The sequence below is a fragment of the Protopterus annectens genome, chromosome 6.part1 (assembly GCF_019279795.1).
Source record: "Protopterus annectens isolate FY-2018-M chromosome 6.part1, PAN1.0, whole genome shotgun sequence".
NCBI lineage: Eukaryota > Metazoa > Chordata > Ceratodontiformes > Protopteridae > Protopterus > Protopterus annectens.
The window spans coordinates 45,791,779-45,815,178 of NC_056738.1; the positions used below are offsets into that span (position 1 = coordinate 45,791,779).

At 41.5% G+C, this 23,400-nt stretch overlaps 1 protein-coding gene across 1 annotated transcript in view; it reads right to left on the bottom strand.

Moving 5' to 3' along the window:
• Positions 1 to 23,400, bottom strand: part of GTF3C2 (general transcription factor IIIC subunit 2) — a 2,978,836-nt gene that overhangs the window by 129,163 nt on the left and 2,826,273 nt on the right. The gene's annotated exons all lie outside the window — the stretch shown is intronic.

The following is a 23,400-nucleotide window of genomic DNA, read 5'->3' on the forward strand; positions in this document are numbered from 1 at the left end:
TACTGAGCATCGCTACATTGTGAACACTAATTTCAGACACACTGCCATAACCAACCTGATAATTTGCACTTTTAGAGTTTCATTGCAACAATAAACCTGCATAAACTTGTTTTAGATGTCTGGCACAGTTGAAATACAACTCTTTACACTATTTATGCTGTTAAGACCTAAAACTTTTTAAGTACCGTTGCACTGGACACACCTTAGTTTTCAGTTACTTATGTAAGCTTAGGAGGTGTTAAGTAATTGTTGCACTGAGATATGTCAGCTTTCAATCACTGCTTAGGTTCACAGGTGGTTACTGGGCTATTGAGCCGAAGGTCTTTATAAGCCTAGCTGTGTGTATCCAATATAATACTAGAGAAACCCAATATAAAGGATCTTGCCAAAACTCGAGAGCTTAGCAAGCAACAACTGACCATATCTAGTAGGGTCATAGGTGAAATCCCTGGCAGGGATTTACAGTTTCCCATCCAGGCTATGCTTAAACAGGGTCATAGAGGGGCTCTGTTTGATGTGAAATGGTAGCCTATTTCAGATGAGTGGCAACCTCTGAGACACATCTCTCTCTCTCTCTCCAGCAGGTCCTATTATGTTTCAGGCCTGGTTAAGGTCCCTAGAGTGGGTGACCTTTCTCCCATTTGACTTGTGGGTGTGCAGCATTTCCATTAGGTTTGGATAAGAGATTGCTTTGTTGGCCAGGAACAAGTCTTCTCTAAGTAGTCTGTATTCTACTGAATACAGTGACAGTGACTTCAGTCTGTCACATGTGCTGGAGACCTTGAATTTTTTTCGTTAGAAATTTCTGAAGTCTCTCAAGTTGCTGTAGGTGCCTGATAAGATACATACCAAAGGAGCACTGTACTCAACTACTGGCCTGATGAGGGTAGAGCACAGGGGAGTTAAGATCTCTTTCATTCTTGAGGCAATGCCTTTACTAATGAGGTGACGTAGAATGCTTTCCTTACCACAGTAGACACATGGTGGTCAAAGTTTAGGCTACAGTCATCTTGCGTTCCCAACATACCTCTCAAGCTGGAAACATCAAAAATCTGGACAAAGCTCATGAAAAATAGGTACAAATCTGTACGCTGATTAACATCTAATTTACATACATAATTACATAACTCTACCCACTGCAATGGAATTGTGGGAAACCAACTTTCAAACACAAACTGAAGAACAGACAACCAAAATATGGCACCAGAGTACCCCTGTAGCCATTCCAATGTCCCATTACCTGGCTATTTCACCCCATTTACCATAAACACTAATGTGTGCATACTGCTTTACTTCTACAATGATTATTTGGATTTTATTTTTACATTTTATAGCACAACAATCCACAAACACTAATAGACATCTGCTAAACAAAGCAATACTGTCTCACAATGAAAACAGACTTGGCATTAAAACTTCTCTGCCCTTGCAACTCACATTCATTGAAACAGCATTGAAACCCACACCACACCACATCCAAAGAAAATGCATCTGGCCAGTGATGGATAAAGATTACCTTTGGGCTGTTTTCAAATCAATGACCCCTTACACACAAAACAAAAAACATACGTGTGTTCTTTTCTTTGATACACCTTCCTGACTTTATTAAATTACATTCCTTGCACAATACAGCACACTTGTTAGAGCACATTTTAAATGTATTATTTCAGCATTTTTCCAGTAGGCTGTACTGTAGGCATGAAACAAAATGCATGAACCAATAATGACAAAACTGCCCAATTCAGAACATTTCCATTATAAAAGTCTCCTTCCACACACACTATAAATATAATGACAGTAGTGTAAGCCATAGTCATCTTGCACAGCTTCTCACACTTATTTTCAGTTTGGGGGGGGGGCAAAAAGTCAAAATCCAGAGACACATTTTAAACATTGCTTGTATAATTTTGGAACGTTGCTGGAATAGAATGTTGTGTTACCACCACGCACTTCATTAGCAAGTCTTGAACCCAGGACCCTATGCACTACAGTCAGAGTAACATACCACTATGCCAAAGCAGCAGTTTCCTGGAAGATAGGAAAACTGAAACTTAATGGCCATCATTTAGTGAATTCAGTTCTCACTTCTCACTATAGCTCTCAACCTCTTAGCATAAAAAACCTAGACAAAGCCAATAATGGGGGAATACAAATTCATTTCTTACCAATATCATATTATAAAAAACTACAAGCTTCAAACTATTCCTTTACATTGTGCTAGCTGACTAATATATGTACTCCAGGCTAGGATGGACTATACGTGATAATTAGCACTAGTGCACTAAGATATTATAAACAGTTAGATTACTCATTTATTTTAAAATGCACACTATGAATTATTTGATTTTTTTAAACAGGCACAGTGTGAGATGTTTAGCAAGCTTTTTCACTCCTAAAATGATACATCATGAACTCAACTTTAGCAATTATACTAAAAAAGGAAATAATATAACTGGTAGACTTGCCTCAATGCAGTGGTTACCTGCTGAACTACAAACACAATCACACAGAAACACCCACAGATATACACAAACACAGAAAAAACATGGAAATAAACATAAATAAGAGATAGGACTGAAACCACTAACTTATGAGTTTATAGTACAAGATGCACAAATATGAATACCCTGGTACATGTCTTCTGTGGTTGCCATTGTGTAATTTATTCAGCCACTGCTACATACCACCAGGTCATCTATAAACATGACTTTTGTTTCAATGGCCCCATCTAGGCTGGGAATGCATAATGAACAATGTATAGAAATGAGCATCCTTTACAGGAAAAATGTATCTCGATCCTGACCCATTACTTTGTTTTTTAAGGTGCAGTTGCCAAAATTGGATTTAATGACTCATTATTTTGCTAAAAATTTGTCCCCAAAAAGTACCGATTCTTCACAATAAATAATGCTTATATTAAAGTGTTTAATATGATATGGTCTGGACTGCATTTGCTCAAGAAAGAATATGCATATATGTCATAGCTCTCAACTCTTAGCACAAAAAACCTGGACAAAGCTCACAAGTGGTGGTGGCTAAGGACTTGAGGCTCTTTTTAACCTGTATCCAAGGTACAGGGTTTGAGCCTGAGTACACAGTCTACATTGGGACTGTAGGATTATCTTCCTCTCCATTCAACATCAACCAATCATATCTCCATCGAGCCATCTCTAGACAGCTTAGATTTACTTACTCAGATCACCAAGGCACATATCAATTCCTCACACATAATAGCTCAGGACTTAATTTGTTCATATTGCTTTTCATGAACACTTCCAAGGGAGATCACAGTGCTTGTACATTAATGCTTAGTGTTGGGCCTAATTTTGCAGCCTCCTGAAGGAAGATCAAGACAGCTTTTACTCAGCTTGTCAGTGAATGGTCCTTCTCAAAAGTGAAGCAACCTAAAATTAATAAGGGGTGAAGTTCTCTGACCTGTGGGGTGCAGAGGGACTTGCACCCCTGCAATTTGTAAGTACAGCTTTGAACATGTGTGTGTATGAGTAAATGTATTTACATATGTATATATACTGTTGGAACATTTTTGTGATAAGAGCTGTGTTAAGTTGACAGATAAACCACCCCCCAACAAAAAATGAACAAATCAGCCAGCCTGTAGAAAACACCTTAAACGTTTTTTTTTTTTTTTAAATATACTAACCCCTTTAGGGGTTAATTAGGTTAATTAACCCATGTTTTGTGACCTCTGCACTACCACTTCCATTCAAGTTTCATGACAAGGCATGATAAAGTACAGCTGTGTACACTTACCATAAATGTAGATGTTTGAGTGTATTCACTGTTGCAGTTATTACACTTGGGTAATCTGCTTGCAGTAGCCCTGTCAGCCTGATTAACAAAGTCTTGGGTCCTGCGTCGGTTGCTGTCCCTTCTTCCATGATGTCAGGTCATCAGAGGTATAAAACATGCAGCCGATGCCATTACATCAGTTTTTCTTGCCCCAGATGTCAGGTGCCCCCCTAATGGGAAGCAATCAAATCTATAAATGCAAGGATATACCTCCAACAAAAAGGAAATACACCAAAAAGCTTTTACAGCATAGTAAGTGAGAGTAGACGCACAGCCAAAAGAAGAAGGGGGCTGGAGGGAGGGTAACCAAGACTGCAATAGTGAATACACTCGAACATCTACATTTATGGTAAGTGTACACAACTGTACTATGTTTTTCGTGTTTCACTGTTGCAGTCATTACATTTGGGTAGACTGCCAAAGCTAAGGTTGAGAGGAGGAATTTAAATAGAATTAGGACCAGCTATAAGGCCCTGCAAGACTGCAGTGGCAAAACCAGCTCTAGATTTAGAGAAAATTGGCAAATGATAATGCTTGGTGAAAGTATGTACAGAACTCCAGGTGGCAGCTTCTAGGATGTCCCTAGTAGGGATGCCCATGAGAAAGGCTGTATAGGTAGATACAGCCCTGGAAGAATGGGGTCTAATCCCCTGTGGGATAGGTTTTCCATGGTGCTTATAGCAGAAACAAATGCAGTGGCCTATCCATTTTGAAATGGTTTGCTTTGAAATAGCTTTCCCCTCTGTCCCTGCAGCAAATGCCACCAGCAGTTGTTCAGATTTCCTTTGAGGTTTAGTACTGTCCAAGTAGAATCTAAGCTGTCTGTGCACATCTAAAGAGTGCAGTATTCGTTCCCCTTTGTTCTGTGGGTTAGGAAAGAAGGGAGGCAAATTAATGGACTGATTAAGAGCCACACTGGATACCATCTTGGGCATGAAGGAGGGATTGGTTCTGAGGGACACCCTGTCCGCATGAAAGATGATGAAAGGTTCCACTGCCATAAGGGCCTGTAATTCAGATACCCTTCTTGCAGAAGTGATTGCTAAAAGGAAAGCTGTTTTCCAGGAAAGACATTTTAAATCTGCAGTAGCAGCTGGCTTGAAAGGAGGAAGAGTGAGTATCTCCAAGACAAAGTTAAGATCCCAGGCTGGAGTTGGAGCTCTCCTGGGTGGCCTTAAATATTTGGCCCCTCTGAGGAATTGCTTGAGCAGTGGGTGAGAGAAGAGTGGTGGCTCTGTGCTATAATGAGCTGAAATGGCTGAGGCATGAATTCTGATGGAGGAAAAAGACAGGCCCTTATGAAGCACCTCAGTCAAGTTTTGTAGGATTTGAGGTAAATTGGGCACTGCTGCGTTCATTCCTTGAGATTGGTTCCAGGGACAGAATCTTTTCCATTTTGCAGCATAAGATTTTCTAGTACTAGGCCTCGTTGCCTCTAAAATGATATCTACCACTGATTTACTGAAGGATGGTAAAGGCGAGATTAGGTAATTAGCCAGGCTGCTAGGTTCAGGGTTTGCAGCTGAGGGTGGAGAATCTGGTTCTCCTGCTGAGACAACAGGGAAGGAGTCTGAGGCAGGTGCCATGGAGCCAAGCATGACACACTGCACAAGAGTGGGTACCAGTGTTGGCGAGGCCAGTCTGGTGCAATTAAAATCATCCTTGGCTTGTCCTGTTTGATCTTTAGTAGGACCTTGGAGAGCAGAGGCAGAGGAGGAAAGCCATAAACTGATATGTTTTTCCAGCTGAAGGATACAGCATCCACTTTCCAAGCTAGCTTGTAGGGAATCCTTGTGCAAAATTTGTCCAGTTGATGGTTCTGGGAGGAGGCAAACTGGTCTATATCTGGGCTCCCCCATTTGCTTGTCAACATGGTGAAAATCCTTGGTTCCAGTTTCCACTCATGTGGGTCATGAGGTTTCTTCTTAGTCCGTCTGCCAGTGCATTTAGTTTTCCTGGCAGGAACTGAGCTTGTAGATTCACTTGGTAGCTCAAGGCTGTGTTCCATAATGCCATGGCTAGTCTGCAGAGGGGGTAAGAATGTGTACTCCCCCTGCTTGTTTATGTACCACATGACAGTAGTGTTGTCCGTCTTTACCATTAGTTGTCCTGGAAGAATGTGGTCCTTGAAGGCTGTCAGAGCATTCTCTACAGCTAACATTTCCTTTTCATTTATGTGCAAGTGCATTTGACTTGGGTTGCATTTGCCCTGAATGCACTTCCCTGTCAGGTGAGCCACCCATGCATAGTCTGGTGGGTCTGTTTTTAAGATTTGGGTGGCAGGGGGTAATGTGAATGGTAGTCCCCTGTTTGGGTGGCAGGCCTCTGCCCACCAAAGGAACTCTAAGCGTAGGCAAGGTATGATAGGAATCCTTGCTTCTAGATCCTGTGAATGTTGACACCATAGGCTTATGAGATACAACTGTAGTTTCCTCATATGCAGCCTTGCATATGGAATTAGAAGAATGCAGGAGGCCATGAACCCCAAGGCTTTCAGTATTTGCCTTGCAGATAGCTGGGTTTTTGTGGCCACTTGTATGAAGTAAGTTGTCAAATGAATCTGTTTCTCTGGCGTGAGGAAAGCCATCTGGGAAGTTGTATTCAAGCTTGCTCCCAGGAATATAATTTGTTGCCAGGGTACCAAGTGGGATTTTTTTTTTCATTTATGGGGAACCCCAGACAAGTCAGTACCCTTTGAGCAAAGGCCAGATGATTCAAAAGAATGTCCTTGCTTTCTGCCTGAGTTAGACAATCGTCCAGGTATGGGAAAATTTGAATATTTCTTTGCTTGCAAAATGCAATGACTGGAGCTAAGCACTTTGTGAATACCCTGGGCACAGTAGATAAGCCAAAGGGCAGTGCAGAGAACTGATAGTGCATGTAGCCTGCTTTGAAGCGTAGGTATCTTCTGCAAGACTCCCTGATAGGGATGTGCAGGTATGCTTCTTTTAAGTCTAGTGTCGCCAATCATGCATCCTTGCCTAGCATAGGAAGCAGCTGGTGAAGAGTCAGCATTTTGAATTTTGGAATCACCAGAAAGGTGTTTAGAATAGAAAGGTCCAGGATAGGACATCATGTATTGCCTTTTCTGGGTACCAGAAAAAGTCTCAAATAGAAACCTTGTCCCTTTTCCTCTTCTGGTACCAACTGAATAGCCCCCATGTTTAAGAGAGAGAGTACTTGATTTTGGGCCTCTGCCCACTGATTTGGGGGTAGATCTGGCCACCCGCTTGGTGTTGGTAATGTGTGGAAATGAAATCTGTATCCTTGGGACACTATATTTAAAACCCATTTGTCCTGGGTAATGAGTTCCCAGTTTTTGGCCTGCAGACCAATCTTTCCACTTAAAGGAGCATTCAAATGGGAAGTGCTTGGAAGTTTTAAAAGCAAGTCATTGAGACAGGTTTCCATAGGGGGGAGTCTTACTACTCCCAGATTTGGGTGTGGAAACCCCCCACTGCCTAGTCTTGTGTGTCCCTTGGGACTGAAACCTGGGGTTTCTGCTGTGTCTGGGTTTGGCTTAAGAAGACCTGGAAGGGGCTGAAAGGACCAATTTTTAGATGGCCAGTGCCTACTAAATCTAGGAGGCTGAACTTGTACGAAATCTTTAACAGTTTGCATAGATTTAGCTTTAACTTCCATCTTTTTAAGAACTTCCTCAGCCTTGTTGCCAAACAGGCGGTCCTGATTTAAGGGAGCATCCAACAATTTAGCTTTAACATAATAAGGCAATCCTTGCTCCTTCAGCCAAGCATGCCTTCTGAGCACAGACCCGGTAACAGCAGCCATGCAAGAGGCCTCTAATGAATCAAATCCACATTGCAAAGTATGTTTTCTAACCAGTTCAGCAGAATGCATTAAATCCTGTAATTCTTTATTTTCAGTACAGTCAGGAAGTAACACCATTTTCTGTTTAAGCAATCCAATAACATGCTGTTGATAATTTAACATATGAAACTGGCAGTTTAAAGCCCTAATGGCCAAGGTTTCAGAAGTGTAAACGTTCTTACCCCATCTATCCAGCGCCCTGGAGTCTCTATCAGAGGAAGTAGGATTTTTAGCCGTAGAAGCCTTAATGCCCTTGGGTCCCTGTGAAATAGTCTCTGGATCCACGATAGGATTTTTAAAAAGGAACTTGTGAGAATCAGGAACCCTGTAATATCTGTCAGGTTTTCTGGGAGCAGGAGGCAAAGAATCAGGGGCCAAACTAGATTCGGAACAGGCATCATCAACAATGTCTAGTACAGGAGGTATAGCTAAAGGCCTATGCTAAAGCAGGAGTAAGAAATCTCTAAGCCTCTTTTTTGAATCAGAAAAATCCTGGCTTTCCCAGTGGAAATGCTCCCTTAAGAGTATGTAAGGTCTCACCAAAAGAAAAATCCTCTGGAGGGGAAGCAGAGGGTACAGAGTCCTCTGCATCAGAATCCTCATAAGTAGATAAGGGCAAATCCAGATCATCAGAAGAATCAGAAAAATCAGAATCCTGTTCAGAAGATTCATAAACAACTTTAGTCCTAGGTCTCTTAGAAGGGGGAGGTTGGCTTCCCCTGATTAGAGTTATAATATCTTCAGCCATTCTTATTATTTGTTTTTTAGGCATAGAGGCCTGAGCATGCAGCCTGGGTGTCAGTTTCTTAGGCATGGTTCGAGATTTTGGCCTAAATGAAGAAGGCGGCGTCAGTTTAATATGCGTCCGTAGGCCTGAATACACCCTCACAAGCCGGTGCCTGCACAGCGTCTCCGGACCCATCCAAATTAGAGACAACTGCAGGTTCCACAGTTGAAGCACCTCGTGGCATACCGGACTCCGAATGGGTCTCAGTAGAGGCCTGCGAGTCAGAAGTAGCGGGTATCAGGGGCTGCGAAAGTGCCTCACTGAGTACCAGTGAACTGGCGACTGGTTTAGGAGAAGCGTCATCGGCAGCTTTGGACCTTGGCGGCCTGTCTCTATCTTTATCTTTGCGTTTTTTCGGAATCCCGGTAGTCGGGTGGCTAACCAACGACATTTCTGGATAATTAAACCGAGAACAGAAATATTTAAAAGTGAAAATAAACAGACGACGGATAGTGCACTAATTAAATAAATCACAAAACCGACAGCAAGGTACGTCGTGATCAGGGCATAGGCATTGGAACATGGCACAGCAACAGGCGTCCATGTCCTTTGTTAACATTTTAGCGTCTTATTATGAAAGAACAATTGAGGTCAACATATGTGATGTACAAAAATATGTGAAGAGTTGAAAAAACAAGAACAAACAAATTTTAAGGATAATCTTAGAAAGGAATTGACTACCTTTGAAAATCATTTGAAAGATCAAAAGTTACATAAGTTTTCCAGATATGGAAGATTATGAGAGGGGGTAGGCCATCTGAGTCACAGAGAAGAGTCAGGTTTGCTGACGGAACAAAAAACAACACTCAGATACGCAAAAAAAGACCCAGATCCATATTGAAAAAAGGCAGACCACAGACCACAACTTCGGGGGAGGAATCCTCCACTACTGACACCGAATCCACATACATTAGTGATTCCCCTGATTCCAAGAGGAGTCAGAGTTCAGAATACCCTTTAGAGGTAGGAGGCACAGGGGGGATGCAAGCACAGGGGTAAAAACCATAGAGGATCTTTTCCAATCAATAGTGAAATAAATGTAGAATGTTCAAATGTGCACAATATTTCTAAATATGTTTTATCATCTGAAGAGGAATCACTGCTGAATAAAGGTCTTTGTTTTATCCCATGTTTTTTTTGTAGATGAAAGCCTTTTTGTCTCTGATATACTATCATTTTGCAGAACGCTTAATCTGAAATTGTTTTTAGGCCAACAGGACCATTCTCAGAGATCTACTGAATTTGGATTCTACAAATCCAATTTCAGTCTACCCATGGACAAACATGTTGCCATTTTCCAACAGGCAGTTATCAAAGATTTGCATTACCATTTAATTTCCTCACAGATTATCAGATATAATCTAACAATGGCAGAACAAAAAGCTCTTACAGATCTTAGGGCCAATACTGATATTTCCATCCTACCAGCAGACAAGGGCGGGGCAGTGGTAGTCATGGACTCCAGTTATTACTGGGCTGAGGGAAGTAGACAATTGTCTAACCCTCAGCATTATATCAACATGCCCACTGACCCCACTCTAAATTTCAAAAAAAGAGATTGACAACTTTTTGCAAGAAGCAGTGGATCAGGGAATCAGTGATAAAACTAGACAACTAATGGTAAAAGATCCAAGCAAACAATATCTTTATCTATTGCCCCAAATTCACAAATCTTTGAGTACGCTACCAGGTAGATCTATTGTTTCAGGCACAGGCTCCCTTACGGAGCCATTATCAGCATTTTTGACGGAATATTTGCAACCGTTATTGCCAAATGTTAGAGCCAGGTTAAAGGACACAACTGAATTTCTATAAATTGTATCGGAGTCTGAATTGTAACCCCATTGGCTGATGTGCACCCTGGATGTTAAATCACTTTACACCAGCATTCCAAAATGGGCAGGTTTAACAGCATTAGAATTTTGGTTAAATAAGACCAATATCTACAGTCCAGGTTTTAACACATTGCTCATTTGCATGGCCGAGCATGTCCTTACCAAAAATGTTTTCTATTTTAAACACGAGTGTTACTAGCAAATACAAGGCACAGCAATGGGGCATCTTTTGCCCCAATACATGCTGCTTTATATATGGGATATGTTGAGGAACACATTATACATAATGAGCTAGATAACCTGTATTTGCCAGAGATAGACATATGGAGACGTTTTTTGGATGACTGTTGGCTTGTATGGAAAGGAGGCAGTGATTATTTGGAGGAATTCATTGAATACCTCAATGGAAATAAATGGGGGGCTGAGTTTACAGTGAGTTTTCATAAAAATGAGATTCACTTTTTGGATGTCACTTTACAGCGTCAACCAGATAACACATTACATACTACAGTTTATCAAAAATATCCACAATATAACAGTGTGCTACATGCCTCCAGTCTCCGTTCCAAGCACACCATTAATGATATTCCTAAATCTCAGTTTTTGTGCTTGAAGAGAATTTGTTCTTCACAGCAAGATTTGACACACTACCATCGGGATTTAGCCAACAGATTTTTAGCTAGGGGATATGGTACACAGAATGTGAACTCGGCCATGCATTGGGCCAACAACCAATCCAGGGGTACCTTATTAGAATACAAACATACACCCAGGAAGGAGAATAAGGATACCTTGAAAATGGTCACTACATTTGGCAGAAACACAGCCTTTCTTACTGATGTTATCGACAAACATTGGAATATTTTGAAGGCCAATGAACAATTGGGTGACCTTTTGGGGGACAAATGTCATTTTCCTTCAGGTAGGTTATGCATCAGGATACTGTTTATCATCAAACTACATTAACAGGGGAGAGAATGGTTGGTTCTTATCCTTGTGGACACTGCACCTTCTGTAAATATGTCTTTAAAACCAAATCCTTTACCAGTAAAAATACTGGGCAGCTGTACAACATCAATTGTTATGCTAATTGTGGAACGGATTGGGTTATATATTTGGCCACATGCACTTGTCAAGCTTTTTATGTGGGCCAAACTTCTAGACAATTCAGATTTCGAATGTTAGGACATTTAGGAGACATTAGGAATGCAAGAGCCACCAATGCTCTATATAGACACTCACTGGTTCATCACACAGCTAAATTTACTTTTACAGTCATAGACAAAATATCGGGCAACAGGTCTTTTAAAACGGGGTGGCATAGTATTCTAAATGTGAAGGAAAGGAAATGGATTGTCAAATTAAGGGGTTTATTCCCACTTGGATTAAATGATAAACTGTAGGGTTTTCCTTTCTCTTCATGGGTCTTGATACTATTTATGAATGCATTAACAATTCTTGGGTTTGTCCCAAGAAGAAAGTAGTGAAATAATGAGAAGAAAAAAAGAACAAAAGAAAAACAGTAAATCCATGGGACCTGACAATATCCCAGGCTGCGTTCTACACTAACTACAGAATGAACTGGCACCCTACCTAAGTACCATGTTCAGTCATAGCCTCACCTCAGGCTTTGTGCCCACTGAATGGCGCACCACAACGGTTATACCACTCCACAAAGGGGGAGCCACGACGGACCCCGGGAACTACTGACCCATTAGCCTGACGAGCCTGGTCTGCAAGGCCATGGAACGTATCATCATGGAACTCATAAACAAAGACACTGGTAATCTCCAAACTCTGGACCCTATCCAGTTCGGATTTGTAAAAGGTAGATCATGTCTCCTAAACCTGATTGACTTCTTTGAAGCAGTCACCAAAGCCACAGATGAGGGTAAGATGGTTCACACAGCTTATCTAGATCTTGCCAAGGCTTTCAACACCATCCCCCACTCTGGAATTATAGATAAGCTCACTAAACTAGGTATAAATCTATATGTCACAAGATGGGTTGCCAACTGGCTCACGGACAGAACCCACACTGTGAAAGTAGCAGACTCCAAATCCGACTTCAGACCAGTGACAAGTGGAGTACCACAGGGTTAAGTCCTGGGTCCTCTCCTGTTTGGTATCTACTTCTCTGAAGTACAGGCTAACAGAGAAGGTCTTTGGCTGCAAACTAGGAGCCATAATCGAAACTCCTAACAATGTGGACATGCTACAAAAGGGCCTCACTGAGACAGATACCTGGTGTCAAAGCCAGGGCCTGAAGGTCAATGCCAAAAAGTGTATTGTCATCCCCTTTGGTAAAAACTCTGTACCCATGAACTACCACATAGCTAGTAGTCTACTTAACGCCGAAAATGTGATGAGACCTTGGGACACATGTGGACAGTAGTCTCTCCTTTGATAATCACATCGCCACAGTGGTCAGGAAATCCTTCTAGGTGGCTCACCTCATCACAAAAGGTTTCTCATCCAGAAAAAAAGAGGTCATTGTTCCCCTCTACTCATCACTCATTAGACCCATTATAGAGTACAACGCCCCTTTTGGTATGTACCTCACAAGACATCTACAACAACTGGAAAGGCCAATGGCCTCAAACAGATGCCCTATGCAGACAGTCTCAAAAAATTCCAGAGGCGATCTCTGCCTAACATACAAAGCTTTGTCAAACCCAGAGCTGTTGGACATGCTCCACTTAAAGAAACCCCAATCCCTCCGAGCTACACGCTCTAGGGACCTAAACCTTGTCACTACAATAAACAGAACATGCTGGAGGGATAGAGTCCTGTCCCAGAGACTTCCCATACTCTGGAACAGACTACCTATGTCAAACAGAGCTCCTCATTAGCACTCTTCAAGAAAAATCTTGATGATTGGATGGGAGATAGGAAATTCACCCCGGGGGATCACTTCTGTGGCTCTGCTCGACAGGGGCACAGGAAAATAATTTTCTTAGGTGGCAAAAGCCAGGGTACATTTTTGGCTAGGCTTATATAGGCCCTAGGGCCAATAGCCTAGTACCTACCTATGAACCTATATGTATAGAATCTATTGTTTGTATTGCTTTTTTGTATTCATTATTTAGTATTAGACCAGTTTTTCCTTAGACAGGAAATTATGTCATTGGTCTTTAATGACACTGAATATATATTGCAGTTGTCATACTGCTTTATGTTATGTACCACTGACGAAAGCTATAAGCTGAAACCGGTCTGGTTCTCTTAATAAATCTTCACGCTCCCAAGGTGCTAGTTCCCTTTGTGTTTTGTCCTAGGCAAAGAATACAGTACGAATGAAAATCTTTTTGAAGTATTTGCTTTCCACAGTAATGCAATTAACTTTTACTGTCATCGGAAAGGAGCAAGAAAAAGTTTTCCCAATGGGGTACTTAGCTTTAGTTGAAGACTTCGGTTCTGAAACTCGAAAACGGAAATTTCAGGAGTCGGCCGACTGGCACTTGCGAACTGCTTCTGCTTCGGGCACCGCACTGCAAGAAAGACTGATGTAATGGCATTGGCTGCATGTTTTACACTCCTGACGACCTGACGTCACGAAGGAAGGGACAGCAACCGACGCAGGACCCAATAATTTGTTAATCAGGCCAACTGAGGGCTACTGCAAGCAGATAACCCAAATGTAATGACTGCAACAGTGAAACACAAAGAATACCATCTTATACAGCCTTCAGTAAAGAAACTGTCACACCACTAGTACAAACTAGCAAATACTGACTGGTCATGTGTCACTTCGTTGGCTGAGTGGAATAGTACGTCCTTGACATTGCCTTATCATTGCAGGAGATCCTTTAAGAAAGAAAGGAGTCCTTCAAAAGCTAATGCCTCATCTCCTGACTCTGACTTACCTGGAGCTTAAATGAGCTTAAACAAGCCCTTTCACATTTACAAATAAACCTGAAAAAGTACTTGACAGAAACAAGCCAATGGAATAGTATTGCCCGTAATGAAGTCACTGCGTATAGCTGCCCAATATACAACAAAACTATTTTCTGAAGAAATATAAGATTCCCCACTTGATAAACCAAACAATTCTGTCAGAAGATCTACGCAATCAGAGGTTACACTCAGCGTTAATGCTCAGTTTCTAACGCTTCCCAGTTAGCAGAGATTACTGGGGAATACTTTGCATCTTATTTCTGTGGCACCCAAGAACCCCATTCAGAGACACCTGGGATTACACCAGAGGGCACCTGGACTTTCCCACCAACTCGTAGATCTATGTCCAAAGAAAACTGCTGGCAGGACAAAGTTCTCTGAGAATAGACTCTGAAGACTATACCTTAACAATCCAAGAAGTTTAACACCCTTACTGACATCTCATCTTCCTAAAACATTAACACCTCAGTCTTCTCAGCTGTAGTCCCCAAACTCTAGCAAATAATTATACCCATTCTGATCACAGTTCCGACCTAAACAACCAGAGTTTTTCAAACCAACTGCATCCATCTCTTCCTTAGCCAAGATACTGGGAAACAAACACACACACACAGACAAACACAGAGACACACAAAAGTTTCCTTACTTGCTGGTTCCCGAATGAATAGTCATTATTCTTTCTGGCCGTTGCAATCCGCTAGAAGAGACTGCCGTTCCCCAAACATAATACATTTGTTCTTTGCCGTTCCCGCTCACATTTGAGCAGCCAGGCCAGCCAAAAATGCGTGCATGACGTGAGCTCCTTGAGCTCAATTCCGACAGAGCTGACGTCATCGAGCATGCGATGATGTCAGATGAAACAGCACGAAAAAAAAAATCGGAAATAAAGGGGTGCCACTCGGGAATCGTGGCACCCCTTCATTTGGACTTCAAAACTTGGTAAAAATCTAATTTGGTATGGTTCCCAATTACTGAGCTGTTACTTGGGTATTATCAGTTATATGACAGTCTGCAGGATATCGTTTATCGAAGGTGATGAAAATGCATTTTCTTTTTTTTTTTTAGCACTGAGTATGAGCCCGTGGCTTTGGCACCAATCACTGGTTTGTCTGAGTCCCTCTAGAAGTAAACTGACATTGTTTGGGAATTCAATGACTGCACCTAATTTGTAGTCAACAGCAAACAGTCAGCCACAGTCCCTCTGTTTTGGCCTGAACTTCTAAGAAGTATATTCCAAATAATGGGGGGGCAGCACTGACCCCTGTGGAACCCCACTGGTGACAGGTCTGCTGGTTGAGGTAAAGTCCCCAACTCTGAGTGGTGATCTGTCAGTGAGCCACTTATCACCCTACATGATGAGATAAGGGTTGATATTCAACTGGGAGAGTTTATCAATGATGCCCAAATGAAGGATTGTGTTAAAGGTCTTGGCTATGTCAAAGTAGGTTGTGTGCAGAGATTTGCCTTCATCTATGGCTTTGGTGAAGTTTTCAAATAGGTCCACCAGGTTTAACAGGCATGACCTGCCTTTGACAAAACCAAACTGTGTTGGATCAAGGGTCTGGATATCACATATATGCTTATTTATAAGGTCCATGATGATTTGCTCCATGGCCTTACTGATAAGCCTGGTTAGGCTTATGGGGCTGTAGTTCTCAGAGTCTGTTGCTGTACTCCCTTTATGAAGGGGGATGACGGCTGCCGCTTTCCATTCAGGAGGGACAAAACCAGTACTCAGTCTGTGGTTGAAGACAGTACCTAATGGAGTTACTAACTCAGGTTTTAGACCATTTAAAATGCAACCTGGGATGCCATCTGGTCACACAGAGGTTGTGTTTTTGGCCTTGGAGAGAACATTAATGACTTGCTCTTTTGAGATGCAAGGTGGGGGAGATATAGAGGCAGTGCTTTCGGTAATGTTTGGAGGGGACACGGGGGATGAAATTTCTGCCAAACCTGTTAGCTAACAGGCTAGCTATTTTCACAGGATCAGTGTGCGTGATGCCATCCACAGCTAGTTCAGCACACGTCTGGGTCCTACCTTTCAGGCTACGGATACAGCTGAAAAATGCCTTACGGTTATCCTTAGCTATGGTTGCTAAATTTTTTTCTGAAGTTGTCCTTAGAGAATTTTACAAGTTGTCTTATTTGTTTCTTCAGAGGAGGGTGTTCTTTGAGTGCTGGGACCTTTCTTTTTTATTCTTAAACAGCAACTTCGTCCTCTTGTTGTATAACTTATTAATACTAGATGTCCACCAGGGAAGCTTGTTTTTTCTTGAGGATCTTGTTTTGATCCTATCAGGTACAGCAGTGTCAATACATTTGTATAAGTGACTGCAGAGGGCATTTGTGAATATCTTAGTACAGCTGTCAATGCCATCTGTGGGAACAAGAGCTTGAAAATTATTTATGCCATCCCTTAGGAGGGTATAATTAGCTTTGATGAAAATTTCTAGCCTGATCACTTAAAAGGGGTTCAGGTGTTATGGCTACTTCAAATGTGACTGATTTGTGATCGGATTTAACCAGTGAGGGTCCTATACTTGTGGTGATATAACGGTCACCCTTGTTGGTGAGGACCAGGCTGAGAATATCTGAGCACTTTGTGGGGTTGGATACTATCTGATCCAGGGCATTAGTTTTAAAGTCCAGGAACCTTTGTGTGAGCATGTTGGTACTTATAAGTTTCCCAGTCAATGGAGAGAGAGAGAGTTAAAATTGCCCATGACTACAGTGTTTGGTTGTAATTTGATTGACTCAAGTAGGTCTAAATAAGTAGCATGGGTATCGATGTTCACTGAAGGGGGCCTACAACTAACGATGACTTGAAGTCATGAAGGGGGGTCTTAGCCACAGTTAGTTAAACTTGGAGTAACTCCACGGAGTTTTCTTGTCTAAACAGCCTCCGGTTGTATTTATTTTTGATGAAGATAAATACTCCTCCTCCTTTGGTTCTCAAACGTTCATTTTGCGGTCTGAAAGTGTAGAAGGCATTTTAGCCTTGCAAGGCCAGGGTACTTTCTGCGACCCTGAAACAAGTTTCTGTCACTGTACAGATGTCAACATCCTCCAGGGAGGCGAGTGCTTCCAGAGGGTGCAGTTTCTGATTTAAACTCTTAGCGTTTAGCAGCATAACCTTTAATTTATTTGAGAGTGACATTTTCACATTTGAAATTTTGTTCTCGAGACATTGTCTAAAAAAGGCACTATGGGGGGAGGCAAGTGCCTTAGCCAGTAAATGAAAGCCTAGAAGTGACAAGTGAAGACCATCTCTGGCAAAGCAGTGTGGTCTATCAATCTTGTCATCCCAGGCTGACAGGAACTGGATCCTCTTAGAATGAAACCAGAAACTAAGCCAATTGTTGAAGTTAATCAATTTTATTTTGTTTATACTGAGGTATCATCCTAGGTGAGGGTAGAATGCTGCCCAAGGCTAGTGGTGTACCAACCTGGGACACATACTCAGACAGCTCAATCATGTCTCTTTTCATATAGTCCAGTGAGGTACATCTCAAGTCATTCACACCAACATGAGCTATGATGAAGTCATAACGGTACTTGTTGAGAGACGTGAGTGCACGTGTGACTGGACGGATCTTATCACCTGATAGACAGCTGACCATAACCTTCTCCTTTGTCCAGCTTGGTGAGTGGGACATCTGTGTGTCTCACAATGGAGTCACCTATGACTAAATAAAATTGGTTTAGATGTGCTTTGCCTTAGGGGCTTATTTGGTGAGACCCTGATGCTTGTGTTTTTATGGGTACTGAGAGCTGTAGCTGCTGTTTTAGGTGTAGCATGTTTGTGTTTGGAAGGTCTCTGGTGTTTAAGTAGGTTTCAGGTGAGTAACTCTGCGCATGACGGTCTATGTGTTGAGTGCATGGTTTGCGAAGGAGGTGTAGTATGTGAGCTGGCAACCTGTTCAGGGCTACTGTTCTGTGCATGAGACAGCAAGGATTCCATATTCTTAGTGTAGACGCATCTCTCACAAATTCTACTTGGGTGATTTAGGTGTAGAGGGTTGTCACTGTACATGAGGCAGTTGCTACACTGCCTTAGGATACCCATGTCAATCGGGCTGGTAGCAGAAATGGAGGGAAACTGACCATCCATAATGTTAGGTTAAATCCTGTTTTCACAGTGGGGAGAGAAAATGGGGGGGGGGTATAACTGGGTGCTCTAAACATGGTCTATACTAATGGGGTGCTTTATAAAGATTCTGTGTTAGTGGAGTTTCTCCAATTGGTATGAGACTATTGTTAATTTGGTGGTTTTGGGACTGCTTAAGGGGCAAAAGCACAGCTGAGGTGCTTTCTGAGCAGCTAAGCGCAATTTAAGGAGTTCTCAGCTAGATAACAGGCAGCTACTACAGGAAAAGTTATCTACTTAAGCTTTTGCATCTACAACTGCCAATCATACCTCTCAACTGTACAGATTTTACAAAATGTCCAGAGTTTTGCCTCATATTCTTGGTCTCTTTTATAAAAATTTGGATTTCTGACAAATTAGATGCAAATCATTAAAGAATGAAGTTGGAAAATGACGACAAGAGATTTGAGTTTCAGGCTTCATACCTTCAAAAAATTAATGCTAATGCAAACCCTGTTATTCTATCAACTTTCTAAGTTTGTAAGAGTAATATTTAAAAAATGTCACTATTTTTGGGCTTTTGTCCCACTTTTATTTATGGCTTTGTCCAGATTATTTGTTCTAAGAGGTTGAGAGGTATGGTTACCCCACTGCATAGTAGTGTGTGATGGTGCATGGTGGTGCGCTATACGTAAACAGATGAAGAAAGCAGAGCACTGGCTGGTCGTCTAACTCTGTGGAGGTGTGTTAAAACAAGCGCAAACCTGCACAAACACAGGGCTTATGTAGCAACAGTGAGCACCCTGAATTAAACAATTTAATGAAGAAGAAGAAGAACCAATAAAAAAGCTCAAAACTGAGCCCTGTGCCAGCAACCTTCAATCAGATGAGTCCTAACTGCACTCTGCTGCCACAAGGGAGCAGGGAGGCCCTCTCCAACAAAAGATAGCCTAGTTTAGTGCTCAGTTTAACAAACAGAACCAGATTCAGCAGGTCTGTAAGATTAATATTTTTTGTTGTGAATACCTTTGTCTTCAGTTACTGTTGTAAGACCTGGGAAACAAATGCTGTTGCACTGTGAATACATTAGCTTTCAGTTACTTAACTGTTAGGTACTACTGCACTGTGAATACCCCAGCTTTCAGCCATTGTTGTAAGATGAGGAATCTTATTAAGTACTGTTGTAATGCGAACATCTTAGTTTCCCATACTGCACCCTGTCAATCTATCCTGCTAGAATCTACCACGTTAGATTTGTATTTATTGACCTTTGTTCTACTAAGATTAACACCTGTATCTCTGACAGTTCCAATCTGGTAGACTCAAGTGAATATTATACTACTGTCTTTATTATCTGTGTTATTAATTTTATTCTCTTACCCAGGAAAAAAAGTATCACCAAACATATAGAAACTAATGAACAGCCCAAACTTGCCTATTTAACACCGTGTCAGTTACTCTGTTTATCTAACTAACACAGATTAATTTATATTGTGGTTTGGTCTACAGTTCTTTTACTTTAGCTAGCTTACTAAATAAATTCATTTTTAACTTTTTTTAAATATATCCACAACTATGGACAGTTTAAATAATTAAATCCTCCAAAGCACAGGTAACTACAAATTTCTGACACAATGCACTTCAGATGAAGTACATATTAAAATGAATAACAAAAACAGCATATTAATTGTACAAGTTATATCAACTGCATAATATAATTGATGGCAAAATAATGGGCACTGTAGCCTTATGAACTATATCTTCATTTGTGGATTCCTAGTATGATGACAAACTCCCAAAACTGTTATAAATCCAACCAATTTATTCAAATGTAGAACTGAAATAACCTACAGAAAAGGAACAGCAAGAGGAAAAAGAAAAAGAAAACAAAGATGGTGACCTCTACTGTATACAATGCACACAGTATAACATCAAGATAACGCAGTTCTTCAGCCATGCAAAAAGAGAAATAGCAAGGTTAAATCATACACATTCACTGTAATGTTCAAGATACATTGATTGCATCACTTACTTTAAGCTTCCTTGTTGGAACAGAAACAGTTGTAGCCGAAAAACAAAGCCATTCACGCCACACTTACTTCTAAGAAACTGAAAATCTAGAAAGTGTTTGCTTGTTCCCTGCTACTAACAACATTAAGTCTCACACTGCATGTTCACTGCTAGACTTCAACACTTCCAGCAATAACGCTGTTAATTCTGCTGAAGACACATGTATCAACCAGATAAATGAGGATGCTAACTTATTGTTAAATAACTCAGTCTTTACAAACCATCCACTGATATTAAAATGGAGGTTACAATACTGCCTAGGCAACTCAACAACAGGTTAATACATTTTATCCCAAATAAAGTTGTGGACATTTCTCAACAATATAAGAAAAAACAATAAGGGCATTAGGTGGAACTAACAAACAGATCTTCTAAGATCACTTGTACATACAGCAAACTCTCAGTTAACTGGCATCCATGGGGATTGGTAGATGCTGGATAACTGTAGTTTCTGGTTGCTTGAAAGTTACTATTAAAAAAGTAAAAGTTTTGTACCTATCATAAATGTAGATGTTCGAGTGTTCACCCTGCTGCAGTCATCACACTTGGGTTATCCTGCCGTCAGGCGGTCCGGCAGTCGGGCCGAATTCCAAAGTCTTGGTCCGGCGTCGGTTGCTGTCGCTTCTTCCCTGACGTCAGTGTGCCAGGGGTATATAAGAGGCATCCGACGCCATTTTCTTCAGTTTTTCTTGCCCCAGATGTCAGGTGCCCCCAATAGGTAGCCAAGATATATATATATATATATATATATATATATATATATATATATATATATATATATATATATATATATATATATATATATATATATATATATATATAAAACATATATATATATATATATATATATATATATATATATATATATATATATAAAACAATACCCTTAGGCACAAGCAAATACACCACAGAGGTAGTATAGGATAGAGTGGTACTGGTAAGTTCAGCTAGTTCAGAGGGGATGGAGGGAGGGTAACCTGGATTGCAGCAGGGTGAACACTCGAACATCTACATTTATGGTAGGTACAAAACTGTACTATATTCATCGTGTTACCCTGCTGCAGTCATCACACTTGGGTTGAATCCCAAAGCTAAGGATGGGAGGTGGAGTCAAACAGGGTTAGAAGAAGCTAGTAGGCCCTGCAAAACTGCAGTGGCAAAACCAGCTCTAGTCTTAGAATATAGAGGTAAGTGATAGTGTTTGGTGAAGGTGTGCACTGAACTCCAAGTTGCAGCTTCTAGAATATCCTTGGTTGGCACTCCCCTGAGAAAGGCTACTGATGTAGCTGTAGCCCTGGTGGAGTGGGACCTAATGTTAGCATGTACCGGTTTCCCATGATGTGTGTAGCAGAAACGTAAGCAATGCCCTATCCATTTAGAAATGGTCTGTTTTGAGATCGCTTTTCCTTGTGATCCTGTAGCATAGGTTACAAAGAGCTGGTCAGTTTTTCTGAACGCCTTAGTTTTATCCAAGTAGTAACATAATTGCCTGTGAATGTCCAAAGAGTGCAGGAGTCTTTCTCCTTTGTTCTGGGGATTTGGGAAGAAGGTGGGCAAGTGAATGGTTTGGTTTAGGGCCACACTGGATATCACCTTTGGCATAAAGGAAGGGTTAGTTCGTAGAGAGACTCTGTCTTGATTTAAAATGAGGAAATGTTCCACTGCCATTAGTGCCTGTAGCTCTGAGACTCTTCTAGCTGAGGTTATTGCTAGTAGTAGGGCAGTTTTCCATGAAAGAAATTTTAAATCAGCTGAAAAAGTTGGTTCAAAGGGCGGCAGTGTAAGCTTTTCCAGAACAAAGTTGAGATCCCAAGTAGGTGTTGGAGCTCTCCTTGGCGGTCTTAAGTTCTTAGCCCCTCTGAGGTACTGTCTTAGGAGTGGATGTCAGAACAAAGGAGGATCCGTGCTGTAATGAGCTGAAATTGCTGAGGCGTGGATCTTAATAGATGAAAAGGAAAGTCCTTTGTGTAACATCTCAGTTAAATATTGTAGAATCTGAGGAATGTTTGGATCGAGGGGATTTTGGCCTTTAGCCTGGTTCCAGGCGCAAAATCGTTTCCATTTGTCTGAATAGGTTTTCCTGGTGCTGGGCCTCCTGGCATCCATAACAGCTTTGGATAAAGGTGTTGGCTGGTTGTTTAGGTAATTTGCCATGCAGCCAGGTTTGAAGTCTTGAGCTGGCTGTGTAGAATCTGATTGTCTCGCTGGGTGAGCAGGTGAGGAATTTGTGGCAAAATCCATGGTGGGCCATGGGCCATGTTCCTTAAAATTGGATACCAATGCTGGTGTGGCCAGTCTGGTGCAACAAGTATCATTTGTGGCCTCTCTAATCTGACTTTCAGCAGTACCTTTGCTAGAAGAGGCAGTGGAGGGAAGGCATACACTGTTAATATTTTCCAACTGAATGAGAGGGCGCCCACTTTCCAAGCTAGTGGATGGAAGGTCCTTGCGCAAAATTTTTGAAGTTGGTGGTTGTGGGGGCTTGCAAACAGATCTATGTCTGGGCGTCTCCATTTTTGAGCTATCATTGCAAATACTTGTGGATCTAGTTTCCATTCGTGTGGATCCACGATGTTTCTGCTTAGGTCATCTGCCAATGTGTTTTTCTTTCCTGGCAGGAATTGTGCTTGTAATTGAACCTGGTAAGACAGTGCAGTGTTCCACAAGGTAATTGCTTGCCTGCATAGAGAGTAGGAATGTGTGCCCCCTTGCTTGTTTCTGTACCACATTACTGTGGTATTGTCCGTCTTTATTATTAGTTGTCCTGGGTGTAAAAGGTCCTTGAAAGCTGTTAGGGCATACAGCACTGCTAGCATTTCTTTTTGATTGATATGCAGATGCCCCTGATCTGTAGTCCATTTGCCCTGAATGCACTGCCCTGCCATATGTGCTCCCAGGCATAGTCCGATGCATCTGTTGTCATAGTTTGCCTGGCTGTGGGTAAGGTGAAAGGCTGACCCTTGTTGAGGTGACATGCCTGTGTCCACCATAGAAACTCCTGTTGAAGGCAAGGAATGAGTGGTATCACTGTTACCAAGCTGTGGCTGTGCTGAGTCCATACACTTTTCAGTACCATTGTAATT